This window comes from Saccopteryx leptura, chromosome 1 (genome assembly GCF_036850995.1).
Source record: "Saccopteryx leptura isolate mSacLep1 chromosome 1, mSacLep1_pri_phased_curated, whole genome shotgun sequence".
In the NCBI taxonomy this organism is placed as follows: domain Eukaryota; kingdom Metazoa; phylum Chordata; class Mammalia; order Chiroptera; family Emballonuridae; genus Saccopteryx; species Saccopteryx leptura.
The window spans coordinates 349,119,932-349,130,713 of record NC_089503.1 but is presented as its reverse complement, the minus strand read 5'-3'; the positions used below and the strand labels follow the sequence as shown (position 1 = coordinate 349,130,713).

General features: G+C 42.2%; 1 pseudogene; it reads right to left on the bottom strand.

The window, feature by feature from the left end:
• Positions 1 to 836: 836 nt before the first annotated feature.
• LOC136387280 (microtubule-associated protein RP/EB family member 1-like) lies at positions 837 to 7,424 on the bottom strand (annotated as a pseudogene).
• Positions 7,425 to 10,782: the final 3,358 nt, after the last annotated feature.

The following is a 10,782-nucleotide window of genomic DNA, read 5'->3' as shown; positions in this document are numbered from 1 at the left end:
AGAAACAGCCAGCCTTGCAGATTTCAAGGTAGAGACGGCCTTCACTAATCCCCTCCTTTGTTAGAGGTACAAAAAGAACTTGCAGTGTGATCACCTGAGTGCTGAACTCCCACTCTTAGCTGCAGACTTGAAGGAGCCAAAGAGTAGTCTCTAGTGGGCAAGGAAGCAGAGACACATGTTAAATGTAAACTTCAAAATAAGGCAGCAACACGGGACACAACCCCAATTCAAATTCCAGAGCTGTCGGCAAGACCCTAGAAGTAGTTGTTCGATTTAAAAACTGAACACACCACATTTCCCAAAAAACACAGTACATAGAAATTTCAGGGATAATTGGAAAAACTGTCAGAGCAATGCTCGATGCAAAGCTGTTTGACAGAAACATCTCAGGGCTGGAAACACTCTGTTCATCCAGGCAGCAGTGCCTCTTGCTTCTTAGCAGAGATGCAGTTGGCCAAGGACACCAAATGGCTTTACAGAGCCACTTCTTAAGCTTTTCTTCTGAGTCGAGGTTGGGTCTGGGAAGATTGCAGCAGCCCTGCAAGGCCTGCAAAGTAGCAGGTTCCAAGGTTCCAAGGTCTGACATTTCCTCCCCAGGCACATGGCAACACACAAGCTCCTCTCAGGTTACATTTTATATTTTGAAACATTGAAGCATATTTTAAACACTCTTAAGGCATTTATTTATTAAAAATCTTTGCCAAGATTTCACATTAGCTTAAAATTCAAATACATTTCCCTACTGCGGTCTCCATTTCAGCGTGTCACATAAAAACAGCTTCTCCGGCATCCATATGGTGAGCCCATGGCCAGTCTCTGTTCTCTTGGTGATTCTATTAGATGTTAATACTGCTCTGCTTCAAGGTAAGAGCTCCTAATTCAAACTAAAAAGGAGTGACACATGCAGAGTGCACTTTAAGAAGAGATACTTTTTGCTTATGAAAAGAAACCTGTGTGTCCTCTAAGAATAATGAAAGGGAGTATTTTACAGTTAAGTGCATGATTTGTAGTGAAGAATTCAGATGCTGCTCTGCTCTGCTGTTCCAGTCTGTTAACATCTCGTACCTCTTGTGGGCCCGCTCGTCAGGTATCACAAAGCCTTCTCCCAGGGCATAGAGAATGTCCATAGTCCTCTGCAATACAAGGTTGGTTTCCCTTTCATTCTCCTGGCAAATCAGTTCATTGTTCCTTAGCTTTCCAAAGTAGAGATCTCTTTCTTCAAGTCTTCAACAGTGTAAGCTTCAGTGTGCTGACCTGCTGCATCAGTTCGGCTGCTTCGCCATCCCCGGGCCAGCCGTGGGGGTGGCAGTAGTTCTGTGTGTTGCAGTGGGCCTAGGTGGAGCTGCACTCTAGAGCTGAGAGGTTTCTTCAGCTTGTTCAGAGCTAGAGCAACAAGGGAGGAAGCCACTGCAGTTTCATGACTTTTTCTGACAGCTATAGGGTTATAGTTTTTTCAATCATAGTTTGCATTAAAAAACTTCTTGAGCCACTGAACAAATTCAAAATTGTCCCAGAACTTTCTTTTACTATTTTTTCCACAGGAATTTTGTCAACGTACATCCTCTTAAACCCAGATTGTAGTAAAATTTTTTTGTATTTTTTTGTATTTTTCTGAAGCTGGAAACAGGGAGAGACAGTCAGACAGACTTCCGCATGCGCCCGACCGGGATCCACCTGGCACGCCCAACAGGGGGCGACGCTCTGCCCCTCCGGGGCGTCGCTCTGTTGCGACCAGAGCCACTCTAGCGCCTGGGGCAGAGGCCAAGGAGCCATCCCCAGCGCCCGGGCCATCTTTGCTCCAATGGAGCCTCGCTGCAGGAGGGGAAGAGAGAGACAGAGAGGAAGGAGAGGGGGAGGGGTGGAGAAGCAAATGGGCGCTTCTCCTGTGTGCCCTGGCCGGGAATCGAACCCGGGACCTCTACACGCCAGGCCGACACTCTACCACTGAGCCAACCGTCCAGGGCCCAGATTGTAGTATTTTGAATTTCTGGATGTATTTTATGGCTTAGCTTGTAATTTCATTTCCTTCAAGGCACTGGAGGCAAGGGAACAGCATGTCCAAAAACTGACGTTAGGCAGCCCCTGAGCACAACTGTTCGATCTTTGTCAGATTCAACGGCAGTGACTCATTGATTCAGGCCAGCACGTCATGTTAACTTAGGTTATCGCTAGTGACTGGTATTCACTGCCACCTTTGGCTTTGGCTGAACCACGTGGAGGCTGGATCAGCCAGGAGTACTTGGGAATGAATGGAGAGAGTGGATCTGAGAAAGGAAGTTAGAGAAAGTAGTTACATAAACAAATAAGATTTTGCCAGTTAAACAAATGAAATAAAATTAATGCCAATATGATATTCCTTCATATGCAATTTACATTTTAACTGAAAACAATAATAGAGTTGCTCTGTATGTTAAAAGTAGGTATAACTGATGAACTGAGGGAAGATGCTGAGAGATCTGTAGACTCTCACTTGCTATGTAGATGATTAGTTTTAGAGCACAAATCTCAAAAGTATGTTATGCCTTTCAAATTTGTGCCAGGTTCTTCAATCCATTCAAGGTTTCATTGACTCTAAATTTATCCTGGCAACCATCAATTCTAAGGTACACAATTACTTTATCCCACTCTTAAAGAAAGGAGATACTAATTTGTGCAGTAACTTTTAGGACCATTGCTCTAATTTTACACTCAGGAAGTGATGCTCAAGGTGAAGCAAGAAAGGCTTCTACCTTATATGGAGCAAGAAGTGCTGGATGTTCAAGCTGAATTAAGAAAAGAGAAGCACTTAGATCTAACTGTGAACATTTGTTGACTACTGGAGTGCTCCAGAGAATTTCAGAAGGTTAGATTATGTCTAAAGCCTGTGACCTTGTATATTGTGGTAAGCTATGGGTTGCTCTCAGAGAAATAGGCATGCTTCAGCACTTGATTGTCCTGATGCATAACCTGTTTTATGAACAGGAAGCCACTGTTGGGACAGAATATGGAAAGACAGAACAGTTTCCTATAGGCCAAGGTGTCAGACAGGTGTGGATTTTATCAGCTTATGTGTATAATTTGTATGCAGAACATATACGGAAAACTGGGCTAGACTTAGAGGAGGGAGGAATGCAAATTGGTGGAAGAAATATCAGTAATTTTGCTGGCAGAAAGTAGCAGTGATTTGAAATAGCTATGAAAGCAAAAGAAGAAAGTGCCAAAGCAGGACTGCATGTGAATATCAAGAAGACAAAAATCATGACTGAAGAGGAAATATGTACTTTAACATAGAAAATGAAAACACTGAAATTTGTTGAAGATTTTGCTTAATGCAGTTCAGATATCAATTCATATAGAGGTTGCAGCCAAGAAATCAAGAGAAAGTAGATACTTGGAAGGGCAGCAGTGGAAGAATGAGGAAAGATCATCAAGAGCTAAGATGTGTCATTAGAGACCAAGGTTGAGATCATCTACACTCTTGTATTTCCGGTTACTGTGTCTGGATGTGAAGGTTGGTCAGTGGAGTAGACTGATAGGAAAACAGTGGATTCATTTGAAATCTGGTGCTGTAGGAGATATCTGTGGATACTCTGGACTGCTAGAAAGATGAACATGTGGGTACTTGAGAAAACGAAGCCTGAAAAAGTGCAAAATATAGCTGGTAGCAAAAATTACAAAACTGAAGTTGTCCTCATTTGGGCATATCATGAGAAAGTAGGGTTCTTTGCAAAAGATCATAACTTTGGGGAAAAGTAGAAGGCAGCAGGAAAAGAGGAAGACCAAGTATGAGACAGACTGATTTTCTAAAAGAAGCCATAGGAATGAGTCTACAGAAGCTGAGCAGGGCTGTTGAGGACTTGACATTGTGAACATCACTCATTCATAGAGTTGCCAGGAGTTAGAGCCGACTAAGCAGCATATAACACACACAATGAGTTTATTCCATTGGTAAAGAGCACTTCATCAAGGAGATTAACTTTTCAGCTGATTTAAGAAAAAAAATTATTTCCACTCTGATTTTTAAAAATATTTTATTATTTATTGATTTTAGAGAAAAGAGAAAAAGAGAGAGAGAGAAGGGGGAGGAAAAGGAAATATCAATTCATATAGTAGTTACTTCTCATATGTACCTTGATCAGGCAAGCCCAGGGTTTTTGAACCAGCAACCACAGCATTCCAGGTCGATGCTTTATCCACTGCGCCACAGGTTGGCTCCACTCTGATCTCTTATAAGGATCTGTTCAAATACTTGTAAAGTAGAAGCAAATGGGTTGAATATTTTAAAATTTTTCTTTTGACCCACACTAACTGCTATTTCTAAATGGCTTTCGGCAATATATATTGCAGTGCATACAGTACTTGAATCGTTTTGAGGGAACAAAAAAATTAGATGTTATGTAATATAAAAATGCAGAATTTTCTGTAGTCTATTTCTACCAGTAGTCTCTGATAGAAATAGATTTTTAAAAGAAAAAAGAAGAGCTGGCACAGTTGAAGTGAAAGCAAATGGGTGGACAGAGTAGAGCCTTGTCCTAGTGCTCCTTGTTATGTGGCTATGGATGAGTCACTTAACTTTTCCAGCCCTTGTTTTTTTATTTTGGACTGAAAACAACATGGGTCATTGATTGCTCATATTGTAAAAACAGTCAAAATTTGGGGTTATTGTTGTTATTTGGTTCTAAGTTTTGGCTTAAGATGGATTTATTTTATGGAATCCAGCACATTTTAAATGACTTTGCTTTTTTGATATGAGTGAAATATCCTGGGTGATGATATAGGTTATCAATATTTTGATATTCTCTAGAAGATAAGTTGGACTGTCCAGTTATTTTCTACAAAGTCAAAAGAGGAGAATTAGTGCCATAGAGATGAAGATCTCTAACATGCATTTTTGTCATCATTTCAAAAACTGTTTTCTGTCAAGCTTACTTAGAGTAGTAGAGCTTATGTGAAGTTTCCTGGATATTTTTACATCTGTTTTTATTCAGCTATAGACTCTTCATTTAGCATGTAATGTTTGAGAATATTGAAATAAAGTAAAAATACTAATGTTGTAGGCCTTTTATGGGATTGCTATCATGTGGTGGAAAAATAGTGGAAAATGATGAACAATAGTAATGGTTCTGCTAGCTTTAGGTACTTATATTTTTTCCTTCATTGTGTCCTTTATAAATATATTGAATACATTTGAGTATTTCTGTTAAAATTTCTGTGAAATGTATTTTCATAATGATTTTTTTATTTTGACATTTTAAAAATTAATTTTAATGGGGTGACAGTGATAAATCAGGGTACATATGTTCAGAGAAAACATCTCCAGATTATTTTGACATTTGATTATGTTGCATACCCCTCACCCAAAGTCAAATTGTCTTCCGTCACCTTCTATCTGGTTTGTGCCCCCCTCCCGCCCCTCGTTATCATCACATTCTTGTCCATGTCTCTGAGTCTCATTTTTATGTCCCATCTATGTATGGAGTCATATAGTTCTTAGTTTTTTCTGATTTACTTATTTCACTCCGTATAATGTTATTAAGGTCCATGCATGATATTGTAAATGATCTGATGTCATCATTTCTTATGGCTGAGTAGTATTCCATAGTATATATGTACCAAAGCTTCTTAATCCACTTGTCCACTGACAGACACTTGGGAAGTTTCCAGATCTTCACTATTGTGAACAATGCTGCCATAAACATGGGGGTGCATTTCTCCTTCTGGAACAGTGCTATGGTGTTCTTAGGGTATTTCATTTCTATTTGCATGAAATATTTTTTTCCATCCTTTTACCTTCAGTTAAAATGCATCTTTTGTTTTAAGGTGTGTCTCTTGTAGACAGCATATGTATGGGTCCTGTTTTCTTATCCATGCAGCTACCCTATGTCTTTTGATTGGATTATTTAATCTATTTACATTTAAGGTTATTATTGATATGTAGTTGTTTATTGCCATTTTATTCTTTAAAACTGTATTTCTCTTTTGCTATATTCTTTTCCCACTTTAATCTGTTTACAACAGGCACCTTAACATTTCTTGTAGATTTGGTTTGGTTGTAATGAATTCCTTGAAATTTTTTTTTGTCTGGGAAGATTTTTATTTCTCCTTCAATTTTAAATGATAGCCTTGCTGGATAAAGTAGTCTTGGTTGTAGGTTCTTGTTCTGCATTACTTTGAATATTTCTTGCCATTCCCTTCTGGCCTCAAGTGTTTCTGTTGAGAAGTCTGATGTCATCCTTATGGGGGCTCCTTTGTAGGTGATAGCCTTTTTTTCTCTAGCAGCTTTTAATATTTTCTCTTTATCATTTAGCTTTGGTATTTTAATTATGATGTGTTGTGGACAAGTCCTGCCGGGGGTGAGGACGACGGAGACACAAAGACCTGACTCCGGGGGCCAGGTTCAGTGACGCAGATCCAATTTATTCAGGATGTAAGCTAGCTTATATACTCAGGTTCAGCCTATAGGGTGTTACAGCGTGTCCTTCATCGCCAATGGCTGAAAAGATCAGGGAGCTGCCTGGTTGGCGCTGAGTTACTTCCTTACAGTGGGCGAGCTCCCTCCTGGGTGTGCCTAAGAGAGTTTCAGGTGCTGTAGTGTTCTCACAGCATTGCATCAGCCACAGCTGCTAGGAATGCACTCTGTGCTCCACCCACATCTTCTCCTTCTCTTTTAATTAAGGCCAATTGGACTTGATGAATGACAGCTTGCTATTGTTGTAGCTTCTGAATGCTACGCATTATGCAACGGAACCTTAGTAGAACTAAAACAACTATAATACCTGTTATACTATATGCTAATAGATTAGCTGGATTAAACAATGAGGCAAGCTTCTGTAATGTTTGACTAGTTAGGAAATAGAACAGGGGTCTGGGTCTTAAGCAGGGGATTCCTCCTAGGGGTCAGGATGTCATTTCCCTCCCATTGTGTTACAGAGACCTTCTAGGTGCCGTTTAACACAGTTCCATTTTGATTGTGAAAAATGGGTATAGGTTCATGCACACCCCCTTCTCACAAAGGTCCCAGCGTCCAAACACAGAACTGATGGCTTGCTTGTGGGCTGCGTACTACTTATGGTTGCAAGGCACATTACACAAATTACAACAACATGACAAATCATACAATTTCAGCAATTACAAAGGTACATTTTACCGGTCTCTGAGCACTTTGCTAAAAGCACAAAATATCCTCGGCCTTCTTTCTAGCCATGGGAAAAGCTTCCAGCAAAGCTTTCCCCCACCCCAACAGGGTATTTCACATTGTCCAAAATTCGTAAGTTCAACCAACAAGGAGCCAGTGCCCATTCAGGTCGTAGTCCAGAAAATAAGTCCACGCACATGAGGCGTCAGCCACCCCCCTCATCCCTGCCATCCTGGCAGGTCTTACACTGTCCCAAAGAGGAACACATGGCAGTGGCAGTCAGCATTTCCATCTCTGCTCTGGAGAGCATGATGGCACCTACCCCTGTGTCCCAAAATGTCTGTGAACCCACCAGCAGCTTAGCAGACACTCCCTGCTATTCCAGCAGCCACTCGGTGATGCAAGCCTGGCTTCTCACACCTCTGTTCATCCTCCTGCCGCAGCTGCTGCCGTTTACCTTCTGGAGTCTGAATCGCAACACCGGCCCAATTCTCCTCATCCTCCAAAGATGAACTGAAAACACCAGCTCGTGCTGCTGGGCTCAAACCCCGGGCTGCCGCCACCTGCGTCTGTGAGTCAGCAGTTACTATAGCACACATAAGCAAGAACAGAGCACCAGGGCCTGGGGGCCCGTCAGGGGCAGTTCTCTGGGCCCACCCCACCAAAGCCTCCACATCTCCCCAGGTGATGGGGCGCCCTGCCAGCCACGAGGTCTTCTGGAGCTCTGAGGACCTCTTCCCCTTAGGCATAGTTGGTGTGGAGAAGGCCAGGGCTGTGGCTTTGGACGGGTAAAGACTGAACCATTTAGTGCATACCCAAGAAACCCTGTCAAGCAGGTTGGGGGGTTCCTGGGATCCAAATTGGCTGAAAAACACAAGCAAAACCTCTCCCTTGTGTTAGAAGAGGGTGTGATCCCCACCACTGGACTGTAGCTGGGTCTTTCCAGTGTCATTTCAGAGAGAGGGGTCGGAGAGAGAGAGAGAGAGAGAGAGAGAGACAGAAAAATAGACAAGACAGACAGACAGAAAAAAGATACGGGGGCGTATAGGCTGGCCCATGGGTCTGCAGCAGGAACACGTGTTGGAGAAAATGGCGTCTGAGAGGCTGGGGTGGGGCATTGAGCCCCGGCAGGGAATGTGGAAGTAGCGACTTCCGCTTTTTCCAGCAGCAGAGCTGATGGCGCAGTTAGCAGTTCAGTTGGTTTTGTTTCTGTGCACTCAGCTGTGATTTTGTCAAACTCGGAGGCTAAACTACTTTTCTCCTCAGTGGAGGGGGGGCGAATAGGAAGGTAGGGCTTCCCAGAGAGAGAGCCTGCAATATCTTTGGCACCAGCAGAGGGTTCCCAGGAGGAGCACTGGTCAGGCAGGCATGTATCGCTAACAGAACAGGAATGAGGCTGAGAGGGAAGGTTTGCCCCCATGTACTTCGGCCGAACGGACGTGCCGGAAAGCTCGGGCCCAAGTATCCAGGTCCCAGAGAGGCGCATCCCAGAGCCAAGGATTGAAACCAGAGAGGATCTCCCAGTAGGTACAAAGATCCTTTTCACTAACTTTAACTTGCCTACTCTGCAATAGGGCGTGCAGGGCTTGAGCTTGGGGGGCTCGCGAGTGAGGGAGAAGGTTTCCCATTTCAGAGGGGTCACTCACCCATCCCTTGCATGCTGGCTAGGTCTCTGCCTGACATTGGGCGGCAGTTGTGAACAAGTCCTGCCGGAGGTGAGGACAACGGAGATGCAAAGACTTGACTCTGGGGACCAGGTTCAGTGACGCAGATCCGATTTATTCAGGAAGTAAGCTAGCTTATATACATGGGTTCAGCCTATAGGGTATTCTAGTGTGTCCTTCATTGCCAATGGATGAAAAGGTCAGGGAGCTGCCTGGTTGGCGCTGAGTTACTTCCTTACAGCAGGCGAGCTCCCTCCTTGGTGTGCCTAAGAGGGTTTCAGGTGCTGTAGTGTTCTCACAGCATTGCATCAGCCACAGCTGCTAGGAATGTGTTCTGCACTCCACCCACAATGTGTCTAGGTGTAAACTTCTTTGGGTTTCTCTTTAATGGGATTCTCTGTGCTTCTTGAACTTGTGAGAGTTTTTCCTGCATTAATTTAGGGAAGTTTTCAGCTATGATATGATTGAACAAAGTCTCTATCCCTTGTTCTTTCTCTTGTTCTTCGGGAACCCCTATCATGCGAATGTTATTTCTCTTCATGTTGTCACAGAGCTCTCTAAGAGTTTCCTCAGACTTTTTGAGTCTCTTTTCTTTTTTCTGCTCTGCTTCCATGCCTTCGTTCAACTTGTCCTCCAACTCGCTGATTCAATCCTCAGCTTCATCGATCATGTTTTTAATTCCTTCCATTGTGGTCTTCATTTCTGATATTGTATTTGTCATCTCCAACTGATTCTTTTTTAATATTTCAATGTCCTTTTTTATACTTGCTCTTTCATTATTTAGTTGTTCATAATGACCATCCATTGTTGCTCTAAGATCCCTAAGCATCATTACAATCATTATTTTAAACTCTGCATCTGGAAGTTTGGTTATTTCCATATCACTCAGTTCATTTCCTGCAGGTTTCTCTTGTGGTTTCATTTGGATTGCACTTCTCTGTCTTCTCATTATGTCTGTGTGTTTGGGTGTATTGTTTGTAAAGCTGGTTGAGTCTAGACTTGGTGTTCTTATAATGATTTTAAAATTCAAAAGATTTTAAATTATTTTACTGTGCCCTGGGGTTAAACCTTTTTTCCCTTAGGGAAACATTTCCACTTTTATACTGAAAGTTAGAATACAAATCAGTGAGAATATAATTCATTTACCTGGAATGTATTTTATGAGAAACTTGTTAAATATTAAGTTAAAAAACTGAAGTAATAACTGTGTTAATAAATACTGAGGGTTTTTAAAAAGCACTGACTAAAATTTCAAATGTTGTGAAATTTTCAGATTAATAAGCTTTGTTAAACATTCCCAGTGCAGTGAGGAAAATAATGAAAAGTCAGTTATTCTTTTTTTATTTATTTTATTTATTTTATTTTTATTTTTTTTTACAGAGACAGAGAGTCAGAGAGAGGGATAGACAGGGACAGACAGACAGGAACGGAGAGATGAGAAGCATCAGTCATTAGTTTTTCGTTGCACGTTGTGACACCTTAGTTGTTCATTGATTGCTTTCTCATATGTGCCTTGACCGTGGGCCTTCAGCAGACTGAGTAACCCCTTGCTTGAGCCAGCGACCTTGGGTCCAAGCTGGTGAGCTTTGCTCAAACCAGATGAGCCCGTGCTCAAGCTGGCGACCTCGGGGTCTCAAACCTGGGCCCTCTGCATCCCAGTCCAAAGCTCTATCCACTGCACCACCGCCTGGTCAGGCAAAAGTCAGTTATTCTATAAAAATGTTTTTCCTTGTTAAACGTGAATTTTTAAAAAATTATTTTTTTAGTCATTTTAAAGAGGAAAGAAAGTGAGAGAGAGAGAGAGAGGAGGGAGGAGCAGGAAGCATCAACTCCCTTATGTGCCTTGACGAGACAAGTGCAGGGCTCTGAACTGACGACTTCAGCGTTCCAGGTCGATGCTTTACCCACTGCGCCACCTCAGGTCAGGCCAACATGAATTTCTTGTTTGCATACATTTGTCTGTTCTTTCTATCCTGATACTTCATTAAAATGATAGCACAGCAA